This window comes from Mus pahari, chromosome 6 (assembly GCF_900095145.1).
Source record: "Mus pahari chromosome 6, PAHARI_EIJ_v1.1, whole genome shotgun sequence".
NCBI lineage: Eukaryota > Metazoa > Chordata > Mammalia > Rodentia > Muridae > Mus > Mus pahari.
In genome coordinates, this window is record NC_034595.1 from 87,363,702 (window position 1) to 87,378,194 (window position 14,493).

Sequence of the window (14,493 nt, forward strand, 5' to 3'; positions counted from 1 at the left end):
GTTTCTGAAGTAGAATCAAGGATGTTCAAGGTCATCCTTACTATATAGAGAGTTCGAAGTCAGCCTGGACTATATGAGACCCTGTCTCCAATCAGTTGATTAGTTAGTTAGTCAAACAGTCAGTCACCCAATCAATCAGTCAGTCAATCAATCAGTCAGTCAGTCAGTCAATCAATCAATCAGTAATCAATCTAACACTTCTCCAGTTACGGTAGGGAAGGACTTTTGTCCTGCGGTCAGACTCATTGTCCTCGATGGGTCCCAGCTCTCTGTGGAGCCCTCACAGGTCCATCCTGAGTGAGTGTCTCTCCTTGCCTTCCTCGAAGCCACAGTCTCCTCTCGCTGCTGGCCCCTGGGATCTCAGATTCCCCAGGCAGGCTATCAAGCTCTTAATTAAATTCTCTCGTTAAAAGTGGAAGCAGAGGAAAATAAACAAAGTCGGCCTCTGCTGATGCCTCCCCTCCCGCTGGCTCAGGCCAAGGCTGGCAACTGGCTTTGAGGTGATAACCGTCTCTGCCGCTGTCCATGCCCACCCCTCTCTGTTCCTGGGAATTTCCTGTTGGCTCTGGCTGGCTCAGCCTGTTCTGTCTGGTCCGGAGGAAATTGCCATGGGGGTCAGGAGTCTCTGTGCCGGTCCAGTCCCGGGGTGAGTCCTTGGACTCCAGGCTGAAGAGATGAGAAATGGAGACAAGGGGGGAGACACTTGTCCCCAAGGACAGCGAGTCACAGCACAGCTGTTCCCAGGTGTCCTCCAGTCTCCCTTGAGCACACTCTGGTAAACAGAGGAGCCGGGGAAAGCTGAGGAGGGCACCGAGAAGAGAACTGGGAAGCCCTAAGTGCGTCCCGAGATGGGTAACCAGGTCAGCCGTTAAAAATCATCAGGACTAAAACCGAGCGAAGTGTGTGCTGAGTGTTTTGGTGAATCTCACACATGGGTGATTCCACTTAATTCCTCCAGAGTTTCCCTTCTTTCAGACAACCTGAGGTCCAGAGAGGTTAAGTGACTGACTCACAGCCACACAGCTAGGGGATGGGAAAGTTGAGAATCAAACCAAGAAGTCTGGCTCCAGGATCCAAGTTCTTAACCATACTCTTCAGTTGTTTCTTCCTGGGCCTCATGAGCTATCGATCGGGGCTGAAACACTTGAGCTGCTAAGACTCGAACCTCTGACAGCCTCTGATTTAGTCACCACATTGCCAGGCAGAGCTGGGACCATAACCATTAGCGTGCCTTCTCTTCTGGCCCTAGGTTGCGAACTCTCTGAGAGTCCATGCAGACCTTAATTCTCCTCGATGTCCTGATACCAATTACCACAGCAGTTGTATACTGAAAAGAAAAGGCTATTTGGACTCCTGATTCCTGAGGGAACAGATCTAACTGCAGTCCCGTCTCGGGCCTTGCAAGAGAGGTCATTTGTGTCCTGTGCTTTCTCTCTTTGTCGATGGGCTGGAACAGGCAATCCTTTCCTAACAAGGGTCTGGAGAGTTAGTAGAGCGGCTGGCATTGTGGGCTATGCTGAATCACTCTGCTGTCCCCAGGGGAAAAACCATATAAAGTCACTTCACCTGCTGGGGGGGTGGAGGTGGGGGGGCAGACAGCAAGGCCACCTGGGCAGGTCCCAAGCCCCAGGGAGGAAGGGAGGAATGTAAAGCTGGGTCCCTAGAGAACCTTCCCCTGGGCTCTGATTCCCATGCAGTCCCCATTGTTCCCTGGCGGGCATGTCCCCTGTGTCTAGACAGATCTCCTCTGAAGACTCTGCGGAGCACAGCCTGTCTGGTGACAAAGCCTGCCCCAGACACACACTCCTCAACACGGGATTCATTTAGTACTCCTCAGGAAAGCCTAAGTTGGACTGCCACCTCTGAAGCAGAGGGGCTCTAGCAAGTAGAAATGACAAAGTGGTGGCTCCCTCCTCCTCCTCTTCCTCCTCCCCCCTCTTCCCCCTTTCCCCTACTGTCCTCTTCCCCTCCCCTCTTTCTCCTCCTCCTTCTTTTCTTATTTCTTCTTGAGGCAGGTCTCGCAGACCCCAAGCTGGCCTTGAACTCATGATCTTCTGACTTCCACCTCCTGAGTGCTGGGATTGCAGGCATGGACCACCATGAACGGCTTTTGTGTGGTGCCGGAGAATCAAACCCAGGAGTTGGCGTATGCTAGCCGAGCTGATCTGCCTGCCCAGCCCTCTTCTCCCGTTGTGTACCCAGCCATCTAGCTTTGGATGAGTGCTTATGGTGTGCCAGAGTAGACCTAGGCCTTGGGTGTAGCACGATGACTCAGGCTCAGCTTGGTCGGCCAGGAGCTCATCATGGAGGATGACCCTCAGGAAGTCATTAGGGTAGAGGGACTTAGAGTAATTGTGAGGTATCTGATTGGAATCACAGGGACTTTCCCGAGGCCCCCTGCTGGCAGGTATTGCATGACTTAAGCACTTAAGCGTGGTCTTCCTCAGTTAAAACCTTGTGAGGTAAGCCACCTTGACCATGATCATGATGCGACACACACTCGCCAAGGTTCCCAGAACTGAAACATGCATCCGTGGAGTCATGCAGCCATGCAGCGCTGAAGCCAAGAGTCAAAGTTGGGGGGATCTGCACTTGCACGATTAAGCCCACTTTGGTGTGAACCTCCCTGGAGGGACCCACTCTCCTATGCATGAGGGATATGAGTACCACCGCGTAGAGAAGTGGTCACTAAGCTAAACAGGGAGGGAGGAGGAGGCCGGTACACGGAGGAGGTAGGAAAGAGTCTGTCAGTGAGGAGACACTGATGCTAGGAGGGGGAGGAGAGCTTTCTAGATGCCGCAGGTGGGGGTGGGGGGGGGTAATGAGAGCCAGGTCTTGCTGAGCAAGAGCAGTGGTGTAGGGATAGAAGAGGTTGAGAAGACCTGGGGTGTCAGAACAAGAGAAATAGGGCCTCTCAGGAGGCTGTGGGAGGACCTAGAGATGCAAAGCCTTAGCCAGAGACTCAGAGCCCTCTGCTCAGGCAGTTGGCTTCCAGGAAGCTAGAGGTTGGCTTCCCGGAAGCTAGAGCCTGGCTTGGAGAAGACAGGAAGTTAACTGGGAATCGCACCCCGCCCCCACAGTGTTCTCTCTCCCTTTCTCTCCCTTCTCCTTATGGTGGTGACAATGATTCAGACTACAAAGGCCCTGGGGGCAGTGGAGCCCCTCGGTATCAGGGCACCAGGACTGCCTGTGTGGTCTGTGGGGTCATGCTGTGCCCTGTCAGAGCACCAGGATTGTCAGGGTGCCCTGTGCGGTCAGGCTGTGCCTTTGCGTACACCTTTTCTCCAGTTCTCAAGGCCCAGGAGTGAAAAGAAGTCCCTGTCACCTGGCCTTCAAGCCTCTCTAAGCCAGCCTGTCTTGTCCCTCCAGCACAGGTCACTTACTCCCTACAGCTCTGTCCCTCCAGAGCCTCTGCAGCAAGCCTGTCCTGCATTTGTTTGTTTGTTTGTTTGTTTAGTGCCTCTGCACAGTGACTGTCCCCCCGAGAACCTTCTCTGCACCCCTTGCTTAGATGCCTCCTGTCTGTCCTGGAGGCTCAAGGTCAGGGCGACCCCTCCCATGTGCCTACACCCAAGGGCTTGGACACCTCTCCTCCTCCCCCTCCCTCTCCCTCTGCTTCCCACATTCTGCTCTCCCCAGCTGTGTGAAGGTTTCCTCCCAGGGGGACAGAGATGACACTTTGCACAAATGCTAGCCTCCGGAAGGACTGAGAATCTGAAGTGAACTCCTTCCGCAGACATAGCTACTGCCATCAACATTGTCCTGAGCTGTTCTATAAGCAGGTGATCTAGACGGTATTGCTTCAGGTTTGTCCTTTTCTCCTGTCCTTTCTTCTTCCCTTTCTCCTCCTCCTCTTTCTCCTTTTCTTCCTCTTCTTCTTCCTCCTCCTCCCCCCATCATCATCATCATTATTTTGAGACAGTCTCATAGAGTCTAGACTGGACTCAGACTCCCTGTGAATGTAGCCAGTGACCTTGAACTTCTAATCCTCCCTAGTGCTGGGATTAAGCCATGTGCTGCTACCCTTTGTTTATTAGATGCTGGGTGTTGAAAGCAGGTGTTTGTGCATGCTAGGTCAGTCTGCTCCCAGCTGAGCTACGTTGCTCATATCTTTTCCCAGGGCTGCTTTAGGCACTTTTGATAAAAGACACACACACACACACTCACACACACACACACACACACACACACTTGTGACATGCCACTGTCTACTCTAAAGTATGTAGTTTTTAACCGCAAGACCTCAGGGTAGGACCTTGGCAGCTGCCATGCTGGGTTGTGTATCAGGACCCTGTGATCCTCCACAGGGGTTCAGCCAGGACACTGGTAGCACGGCCTATATTAAGGCCACCTATGTTTGGCATTGCTCAATCTCCCCATCTCCTGTGTGGGGAAAGAGCCAAGGGCCTAAAGAGAGGAGAGACGGCTGATTGAGGTGTGGCTGCCCATAACTCCTGTCTATTCATGCCGCTGATTTATTTGCCTGGGATCTGCGCTAAGACAAAAAGAACCTCTGCATTATTAATGACCATTGATCACAGCCTTCCAAAAAAGAGAGACTGAGAGAAATGGAGGCTCCAAGCCAATCACAAATGACAGACCGGGAGAGCAAGGGGTGGGGGCGGGAGGGGAGGGCCAGGTGGGCAGAGAGTTTGGCGCAAATAGAAGGACACCGAAGGACGCTGCAAGCAAGGCGTGGAATAGCTGCTGAGTTCTCGGTGTGCCGGTGTGCCAGATGTCAAACAGCTGTGTGGGTGCTGGTGGGTGCTTCCGGATCTCTCTATGCACTGCCTCCCAAAGGAGACTCAAAGACACAACTTCTACCAGGGATGGAGTCGCGGCCACTTCATGATGCTAATAGGGTCAATTCATCAAGAACACATAACCAGTCTACTGGTGGATGCTGGTGATAACAAGGCTTGAGAATATACAAACAGTAAAGAGACTCAGTGGGTGGGCAAGGACATGGAAGGCCAGGTCCACCGGAGCTGTATGGAACCTGGTCAAGCAGGACTCTTTGCCCTCCCTCCCTGTCTTTGAACCCAGCCCTCTTTTTTTCTGGCTCTCTGCATCTGCAGCCCCTACTAAACGCTGAATAAGGGAGCTGGCGGTCAGATCTGCTGCCCCAACTTTGGGATCATTCTGCTTGCCCAGCAGGAAACTGATTGTACCCATTCCACCTCTGATGTGTGGCCAGGGACGCTTCCTACCTCCGATCTGTCCTGAGAGACTGCTTTTCCGGTGAGACTTTCTCCCCCATCCCCACCCCCCCCACACACACACACCGCCTCCGACCACGCTGTCCACTCCCCACCTCCTTTCTTGCTTTATTTTCCTCCTGAAACATCTGTCATCTCATTAAGTGCATCGCATCCGCCCTAGTAGAACGTGAGCCCCAAGGGGCGGGGGTTGCACAATGGTTTTAAGCCCAGTGCATAGCCGGTGCAGATATAAAGCAGATCAATAAATACTTGCTAAATTAAAGGTAGGGGGCGGGAGACTCAGCTTGTGAGGAACCCGCGGATGGAGTCTAGGCACGGTCCACTTTCCCCGGACAGTCCATTCCTTCCTACAGGTGGGCCTCCTCCACCCGCGTCCCCTGCGTCCTCCCACCGTGGAGTTGGGGCAGGGGCTCCAGGCAGGCCTCCCCTGCTGTGGGCGGGAGGCCGAGTGGGGAGCGAGCCCAGCGGGGGAGGAGCCCGGGAGCAGAGCGCGGAGCAGCGGCGGGCGCGGGCAGGAGCGCGGAGCCCGAGCTGCAGGCGCGGAGGGCGGCGGCGCCCGGAGCTCAGCGGGGTCATGGAGGAGGCCGGGCTGCAGCCCGCAGGGGTGCGGGGCGCCCGCAGCATTGGCCCGTACCTCCCGGCGGGGAGCTGGTAAGCGCGGGAGCCTGGGGCGTCGCAGCCTCGCGGGGCTGAGCCTAACCGGGCGGGTCCTGATGGGTCACCTGGCGTCCCGCCTCTGTGCGCCTCTCGGACAAGAGAGGAGCGCACGGAAAGATGGTCCCAAAGGACCATCGGGGCTCGAAGGGAGCATCCCGGATGGTTGTCCAGAGCCCTGGATCGTGGGGTGGGCGGAGGGATTCCCCATGGGAGGCTGCGGGACCCTGGGAGAGCGTCCTCGGTGTCCCGCGCTCTGGGAAGATCCCACTGGACAGGAGTGCCCCCCACCTCGGCCCGAGGTGAAAAGTCTACCCCCTAGGTGGCCCCGGTGACGGCCTAGGGAATCGGGGAGCCCTCTATCGGCCAGGTCAGGGGTGACGCCGGTACGGGAGGGGACTTGAAGAAGCGTCCACTTCGGAGCTCGGGTTTGGAAAGGGCCCTGACTTGCTCGTGACCTTGGGCAGGTCACTGCTTCTCTCTGAGCCTCAGTGTGCACATCTTTCAAATGGAGAGGACGCCTTCCTTTCACTGCGGATTGGTGGGAATGGGTGAGAGACCGTGGATGCCTCTTTATACGCAGTAAAGTTCTCTGCAAATCCTAGCTTTTCGAGCAACATCAGAACTGCAAAGCTCAGGGAGATTGGCTTTATTGCAGATGGGAAGAAGGTGGCGAAAATCTTGCCCAAAGTCTCAGTACTTGTAGAATGTAAGACTCAACGCCCACCCCCAGCCCCAGCCCCGACTCGCTGGGTTGGGAGACTGTCCAGAGATTACGATCCCGATAGTCTCAGGCTGGCCACATTAGCAAACTAGCCCTGGCTACTTGCTTAGCTGCGGGAAAGCCGTAGAGTTTTCTGAGCACTGGCTCCCTACTATATGAAACGAGGGTAAAAATGACCACACTCCAGGTTTGCTTTGCAAAATCAAATAGAATCTCTGCCTAGTACTAAATCTGACCTCATACAGGAACTCAGCCTTCCTCACCTGGCTTTGTAGTAGCAACCTCAGATCTCATCTTGGGAATCGCTTTATGGCAGTGGTTCTCAACTTGTGAGTCTCAACCCCTTTGAGACTCGACCCCAACCCTTCCACTGGGGAGCGGGGGGGGGGGGTGGTTGCCTAAGAGTTCAGAAAACACAGATACTTACATTATGATTTATAAAAGTAGCAAAATTACAATTATGAAGTAGCAACAAAAAATAATTTTATGGTTGAGGGTCACCACCACAGGAAGAACTGTGTTGAAGGGCTACAGCACCGGGAAGGCTGAGAACACCTTATGGTGTTGCAGGTCTGTGCTTTCCACCGCATGACAGTGACACTGGCTAGACGCTCAGCCCTTCCTGTAATGGTCCTTTTATGACAACAGCAAGCTGGCCACTTGGGCAGCTGAGCTTTGATCACTGATATTTCCCAGTTGGTTGGCAGAAAGTGGGCTTTATCCAAGAGACCAGGACTCCATTGGAAGCTGAAGTCCAGGCCAGTGGGTATAAGTGGTAGGGTCTAGGGCCCCCACTCTTCTCCATCCGATGATGGGGCCAGGAATATAGAGATGCCTCCTTGCCTCTACCATCTCCCTGACAGAGAGTGGATCTGCTGTGGTCCTTCTCCTTTTGGATGGATAACATTTCTTTTTGGCAAGGGTGATACGAACACGGACAGAGATACGGATGCTCTGAGGCTGGCTTTCCCAGACCTGCAAGGGAGCCCTTCTTGTTGAGATGGCTCACATCAGGTCCACAGAGCCCAAGGTTAGCATACAGGAAGTCAGATCTGATTTAAGGTGCCCCCTGACCCCCCTTCACAGTGAAACCCTGTGGCCACACATTCCCTCCGAAACAGGATTCTTGGGCTCCTTTGACTAAACTCTCTTTCCTCTTTGTTGGTTTTTTTTTTTTTTTTTTTTGCAGGCTCATCTTTGTATGCCCAGGTACTGGGTGCTCTGCTGCCCCAGGCCCTTCTCCCTGCTTATGGTAGACCCTCTTTCCCTGAGTGATCTCACCTTCCCTCGGGCTCTCCATACCACCCCCTGAGCACATGACTCATAGGTGGATGTCTCCAGCCTGGAGCACTCTTGGGCTGGGAAGCCACCGCTTACCGGCAGCCAGCCACTAGTCAGGCCCTGGGGATACAATGATGAGCTAGACAGAGCTTTGTGCTATGTGGGTCCAGTAGGGGGGTGTGCAGTGGAGAGACCGTCAGTAAACAGAGAAAGTGGAAAGCGCCAGCTTGTGTTGCACGGGGAGGGAGGAGAGCTACTGTGTGTTGGTGGGTGACGTGGTGTGCCGGCTGGGGAGGCAGGTAGGAGCAGATGTCAAAGAGGTGACAGTGTCAAGGCAGACAGTGAGGGACCTGGTGAGGTTTTGGATTTTGTCCTGGGTGACCAGGGGCTATTAGAGAATTATAAAGAGAGAGGAGAAAAGGAGAAACCTGGAGTGTACCCAGACCGAGGTAGTTGGGTCTCAAGTTTGAGGCTAGCCTGGGCTACAGTGTCTCAAAAAGCAAAAAACGAGAGAGAGAGAGAGAGAGAGAGAGAGAGAGAGAGAAAACATGAGTAAAAGAAGACTAACATCATCATCACTATTATTATTATTATTATTATTATTATTATTATTATTATTATTGTAGGGGCTGAGGTCGGGGGGGGGGGCTGTCAAACTCAGAGCCTGTGCATGCTAGGCTAGCACTCTAGTCAGACCTGGACCCAATGCTGCTGATTTCTTTTCTTTTGGGTGCTTTTGGGCCTTATAAACAGACTTATTCTAGACTGGCTGCAAGTGTTACAGTCTGGAGTGGGGAGGGAGTGGGGTTCTCTTCAATAAGCTTCTAGCCATAGGCAGGAGGAGCCACAACTGGACTTGAAGTCAAGAGGTTAAAGGACAGAGATGGGGGTGGGGTGGCTAGGGATATAGCTCAGTTTGTAGAGCACTTGCCTAGCAAGCCTCACAGGGCCCTGGTTTGACCCCTAGTGCTGCGAACAACTGGGCCTGATGCTGCACATCTGTAATCCCAGCACTCAAGAGGTAGAGACAGGAGTTCAAGATCACTCCTGACTATATAACTACTTGAAAGCCAGCCTGTGCTGCATGTGACTCTGCAGAGAGTTGGTGGGAAGGGCTTCCAGAGGAAGTGACTTCTATAGCAGAGGCATTGTGTCTTCAGGCAGACAGAGCAGTCCAAAGTAAGATAAATGAATGTCCCAAATATGTGGGGAGAGGAAACAGAACCTGGAAGGGTGGAAGATACCTGGGCCGTGGAGACCAAGGCTATCAACGGTGCCGTTGACTCATAGGGGCCTCCACCTCCTCCTTTTTATGAGATAGCTGTTTAAATGCCAGGGGGAAACAGCAGAAGGGGGGAAGCACCAGCTTGGGTGCTGGGCTGGGGGGTTCAGCTGCAGAGTGCTTGCCTCGTGTACATAAAACCCTGGGTTCCACCCCAATCCAGAAAGCATCAAGAGGGGCTGACAGGGTGGCTCAGTAGGCATTGCTGCCTTGCCTGTTGACCTGGGAACATCATGGTGGAAAGAGAGGAAGAAGGATACCTGAAGCTGTCCTCTGGCCAAAACAAACAAAACAAAAACAACACATTTAAGTAAGAAGTTGGTCCTAGCTGGGCAGTGGTGGCGCACGCCTTTAATCCCAGCACTTGGGAGGCAGAGGCAGGTGGATTTCTGAGTTTGAGGCCAGCCTGGTCTACAAAGTGAGTTCCAGGACAGCCAGGGCTATACAGAGAAACCCTGTCTTGAAAACCAAAAAAAAAAAAAAAAAAAAAAAAGAAGAAGAAGAAGTTGGTCCTAGTGGTACACACCTATGATCCCATCACTCAGGCAGAGGCATGATGGTGTCCAGTCTGAGGCCAATCTGGCCTATATCTTATCTGGGGCATGCTTATCTGGCAGGCACAAGGCGCTGGTCATATTGGTCAGCAATATGGAGGCCAGCCAAGAGGTAGTTTGGGTGAGAGGACTTGACTGAATTTGTTTGTTTCTTTCTTTCTTTTGTTGATTGGTTGGTTGGTTGGTTGGTTGGTTGGTTGGTTGGTTGGTTGGTTGGTTTTTTGGAGACATGATTTCTTTGTGTAGCTCTGGGAGTACTGGATCTCTCTCTGTAGACCAGGCTGGCCTCGAACTCACAGAGATCCACCTACCTTTGCCTCTGCTGGGATTAAGGGTGTGTATCACCACCACCTGGCTTTGACTGAGTTTTGGGTTCCTAGATGTCATCAGATAGACTCACCACAAGGCATTTGGATTACTAGAGATGAGGAAACAGGCCTAAGAAGTGTAGAATCGTCTGTATTCTTTCATGCATTCTTTGAGTAAATTTTTATTGATTGTCTGTATCAAGTCTAAAATGTTTAGCTATGAACAAAGCCAAGTCCCTGCTCTCAGAATGACCTTTCTCGTGGGGAGAGGTGAGACGCAGAAGCTCTGCATTGCAGAGTGAGGCAGGCCCTGCATGAGGGATAGACTGACACACACAGGGGAGACAGGACATTTCAGTGATGGGGAGGTTGAACAGGGAACCCTGCAGGTGGCTGGGGAAGGACACTGGGCTCCACCACCCATGTGACATTCCTTTCCAGAACCCCAGTCTGGCAGGGACATGGGTAGTCAGCAACTGAGGACAGTCGGGGAGGCCAAATGTAATCCTACATCAGAAACTTAGCACGGAGAGCAGGAGAGATCCGTACTACTCTGGGGTCCAGGGAAACTTCCAGAAAGCATTCTTTGGAGGAGAGGGAGGGGGCACCGTGGGTAAGAGGGGCTGCTGCACAAGCATCGAGACTTGAGTTCAAGTTCCCAGCACCCATGTGAAAAAAGCCAAGCATGGCTGTGTAACCTGTAACTCTAGCTCTGGGGATACAAGACAGGCAGATCCCAGGAGCTCACAGGTCAGCCAGCAGGGACAGGCAGATCCCGGGAGATCACACACAGGTCAGGCAGCAGAGACAGGCAGATCCCATGAGCCCTCAGGTCAGCCAGCATAACTTAAATGGTGACCTCGAAAGACCCTGTCTCAAGGCAATGAGGCTGAGAGTGTTTGGGGAGGACACCCCCCCCCGTATCCTCATTTGGCTGGTACACACACATGTGTACATACATGTACCACACACTCATCACACACATACAATAAAGATTTTAAACAATAATAAAAAAAGGCATTCTGGGTAGCGGGAGTGACCTATGGAGACACTCAGAGAAGCAAAAGAACCAATGTCTTTCCAAGTACAGGTCTCAGCCAAGAGGTGGGGCCTCAAGGAGTCCGAATAAGGGCAGGGAAGGAGTCGGTTCAAGTGGGTCTTTGCAATGGTAAATGGCAGGAAGAGAAGGGGATTCGGGGTGACTACGTGACTACGCGTTCTCCAAGCTTTAGTCCTGTGCCTCAAAGCCACTTTCAGAGTCGGGTCTTGGGGTGACAGCAGGTTGTCTTTCCATGGCTCCTGACACGTGTGCTGTCATCGTCTCAGGACACCCCATGCACTGAAACTGTGTTTCTAGACGTCACTGTAAGTCTCCCAAGATCAGTGTCAGATGTGGGTCAATCCTTGGGAATTATTGAATGGGGAAAGGCTCAGCGAGGCTAAGCGACTGATCCGAGATCACAGAGGTAGTAGGTGAATCTGGGAAGCAAGCAGTCTATGTGACTCTACAGGCTACTTCACCTGTGCCTGCCAGCAGGGAAACCAGATGGTGGCTGGTGGGTTTAAATCCTTTAAAAACACTACAATTCCCTGTTTGGTTTCCAGGAACTAGATCTCTGTTGTTATTGTCTTGTTTACCCATGTTGGAGAAAGCAAATTCTCTTCGGCCCCAAAGAGGAGAGAGGGCTCAATCCACAAGCTCGGGTGCTCTCTAGAGATCCAGATGTGCAGCATCTGGGGATAAGGAGAGGAGGCAGGTTCAGGTCTAGGCCAAGGAGTGCGGTTCAAAAGGCCTGTTTACGGCTGGCCTGACTCTGCTATCAGATTTGCTGTCGATGGAAGAGGTCTTGGGGGTGGGGCGGGAGGCATGAAGACAACAGAAACATATGTCACTATCAGGGCTGGATTTCCCCTGAGACTGTCTGCCCTTCGTCTCAGGTTCACGCTGCAAGTGAGAGTCTGGGGTCTGGGGACTTGGTTGCCACCTGTAATCCACTGGGTGATTCGGTGAAGCGCCTCACCCTTTCTGAGTCTCCTTATCAGCACCGCCCGGGGAACTGGACTCACCGGTTTCTAAAAGCCCTGCCCACTCTGACACCTAGGTCTTTTGCAAATCCCAGGGCTGCCATGACTGCTCTGTGTGCGCCCCGCTCCACCCCACCCCCACCCCCTCTCCCCTTCACACACTGTTCGGTGTGAGTCGTGCAGCCTGGTCCCGGCAGTCTCACTTGCAGCAAGCCAGGGTGACTGTCAGGCCCTCTCCAGGCACAGCCAAGTGTGAGACGCCATGCACGAATGCCACTTCTCTCTTTCCTCTGGGCTGTGCCAAGTGCTGAACAAAGATGTTAACCGTCTACCTACCTATGGGCCTGGTGGGAGAAGGCTCTGCCAGGAGAGCAGGCTGGAACCCAGCCAGAGTAAAGCTTCTCCCCTCTCTCCCCCCACCCCCCTCTTCTCTCCCTTTCTCCTTATTTTTCTTAGATAAAAATCTTGCTACGTAGCCCAGGCTGGCTTCAAACTGCCTTAGCCTCCCAAGTGCTGGAACGAGCGAGTCTCCTGGACTGGCTAAGATGTCCTACATGTTTTCAGGCCTGTACCCACCAAATCTTTGTGGGAAAAGAAAGGAGACCTGGGCGGGCTTTCACGCCTTTTATGAGTGGTGTAGCTTGGAGCCAGGCAAAACCAAATCCTGGTGCTAAAATTTCATCCTAGCTCTGAGTGTGCTTCTGAGCTACAGTTTCCTCCCCTGGGAGACAATAGGAAGGATTGTGATTGGACATAATGAGTGTCTATAGGAGACGTCCAACACAATGCCTGGTAAGCTCTTTATAATGTTGGCCACCCACGTGGCCTCCCTGTCTGCCCTATTATTCCCTGGCCAGAAATGCAGTTCTCAGAAGACAAAAATCCCAAAGTAACCCCTAGGGGGCGATAGCACCCTGTTTGCAATTACTTGTTTTGGGGCTGCACTGTCCAGCCCTTGGTGTCCCCGGTGCAGGGTAGGGGCAAGGAGTTCATGTCTGTGTGTGTCTCTGTGTGTGTCTGTGTGTGTCTCTGTGTGTGTCTGTGTGTGTCTCTGTGTGTGTCTGTGTGTGTGCCTGTGTGTCTGTATTTGCATGTATATGTCTGTGTCTCTCTGTGTGTCTCTCTCTGTGTATGTATCTGTGTGTGTGTCTATGCGTGTATCTTTCTCTCTGTGTGTGTGTGTCTGTCTGTGCACAACAGGCTCTCACTGTGTTGCCTAGGTTAGCTTGGAACTCCGTTTTCCTGCTTTAGCCTCACAAGTGCTGGGATTCCAGGTGTGTATCGGTGTTTTTTACGCTTAAGTCACGTCTCTATGTCTCCACTTCAAGTGCTCAGTGACCTCAACACAGACTCTTCTAGAGTTCCTGACTCGGGCCCTCAATCCATCTGGGCCAGGCACGGCCTTGAAAGACTCATTTCTCATTCTGTCTTTCCTTCTGTAAATGGTGCACTGGTCCTGCCTCAGGGACAGTGCAAGGGGCAGGTAGAGGGACTTTAAGATCTTGTTGTCTGGGGGCTGGTGAGATGGCTCAGTGGGTAAGAGCACTGACTGCTCTTCCAAAGGCCCTGAGTTCAAATCCCAGCAACCACATGGTGGCTCACAACCATCCATAATGAGATCTGACGCCCTCTTTTGGTACATCTGAAGACAGCTACAGTGTACTTATAATAATAAGTGAATCTTTGGACCTGAGTGAGTGGGGTTGGCTGGAGCGAGAGAGGTCCTAAAAACTCAATCCCCAACAACCACACGAAAAGGTCACAACCACCTACCTGTTCAGCTGCAGTGTACTCATATCCATAAAATTAAATTAAAAACGATCTCGCTGCCCACTGGGAAACATGCACAGTGGCAAGGGCTCTTGCTTCTAGGCCTCTTTGGCTTGTTCACAGTGGCCTCTGACCTGTGGGGAGCTCATAACGACCCAGAGAAGAGCAAACCTCACCTCCCTCACTGCTTCAAAGGCCCTGAAAACAGGTCTCTCCTGTATGGGACATTTTATCGATCTTCAACCATCATTGAAAGCCCTATCTCCGTGTCACCCCAGGCAGGCCACACAGGAGAAGCACTTGAGGGATTTTTAGAAATTACAGCGTCTGCGTTCTCTCCCAGAGGGTGAGGCACAGGTAACTGTGGGGTTTGGCTTGGTTTTGGGTTTTGGTTTTGCTTTGGCAACCTCCTGTCCCACCGCACCCTGTTGGAATTCAAACCCTAGAGTTTTGAAAAACAAGATCCCTACCACTGGGCTGGTGAGATGGCTCAGTGGGTAAGAGCACCCGACTGCTCTTCCAAAGGTCCTGAGTTCAAATCCCAACAACCACATGGTGGCTCATAACCATCTGTAACAAGACCTGATAAACTCTTCTGGAGTGTCTGAAGACAGCTAAGTGTGTAATTACATATAATGAATAAATAAAGCTTTAAAAAAAAAGATTTAGAAAA

The 14,493-nt window shown here is 52.5% G+C and overlaps 1 protein-coding gene across 1 annotated transcript in view; it reads left to right on the forward strand.

The window, feature by feature from the left end:
- Positions 1-4,688: 4,688 nt before the first annotated feature.
- Htr1d (5-hydroxytryptamine receptor 1D) overlaps positions 4,689-14,493 on the forward strand; it is a 22,837-nt gene continuing 13,032 nt past the window's right edge. The window contains exons 1-2 of the mRNA XM_021201005.1: positions 4,689-4,936; positions 5,079-5,241. The gene's annotated coding sequence lies outside the window, so the exon portion shown is untranslated. The remainder of the gene's footprint in view (positions 4,937-5,078; positions 5,242-14,493) is intronic.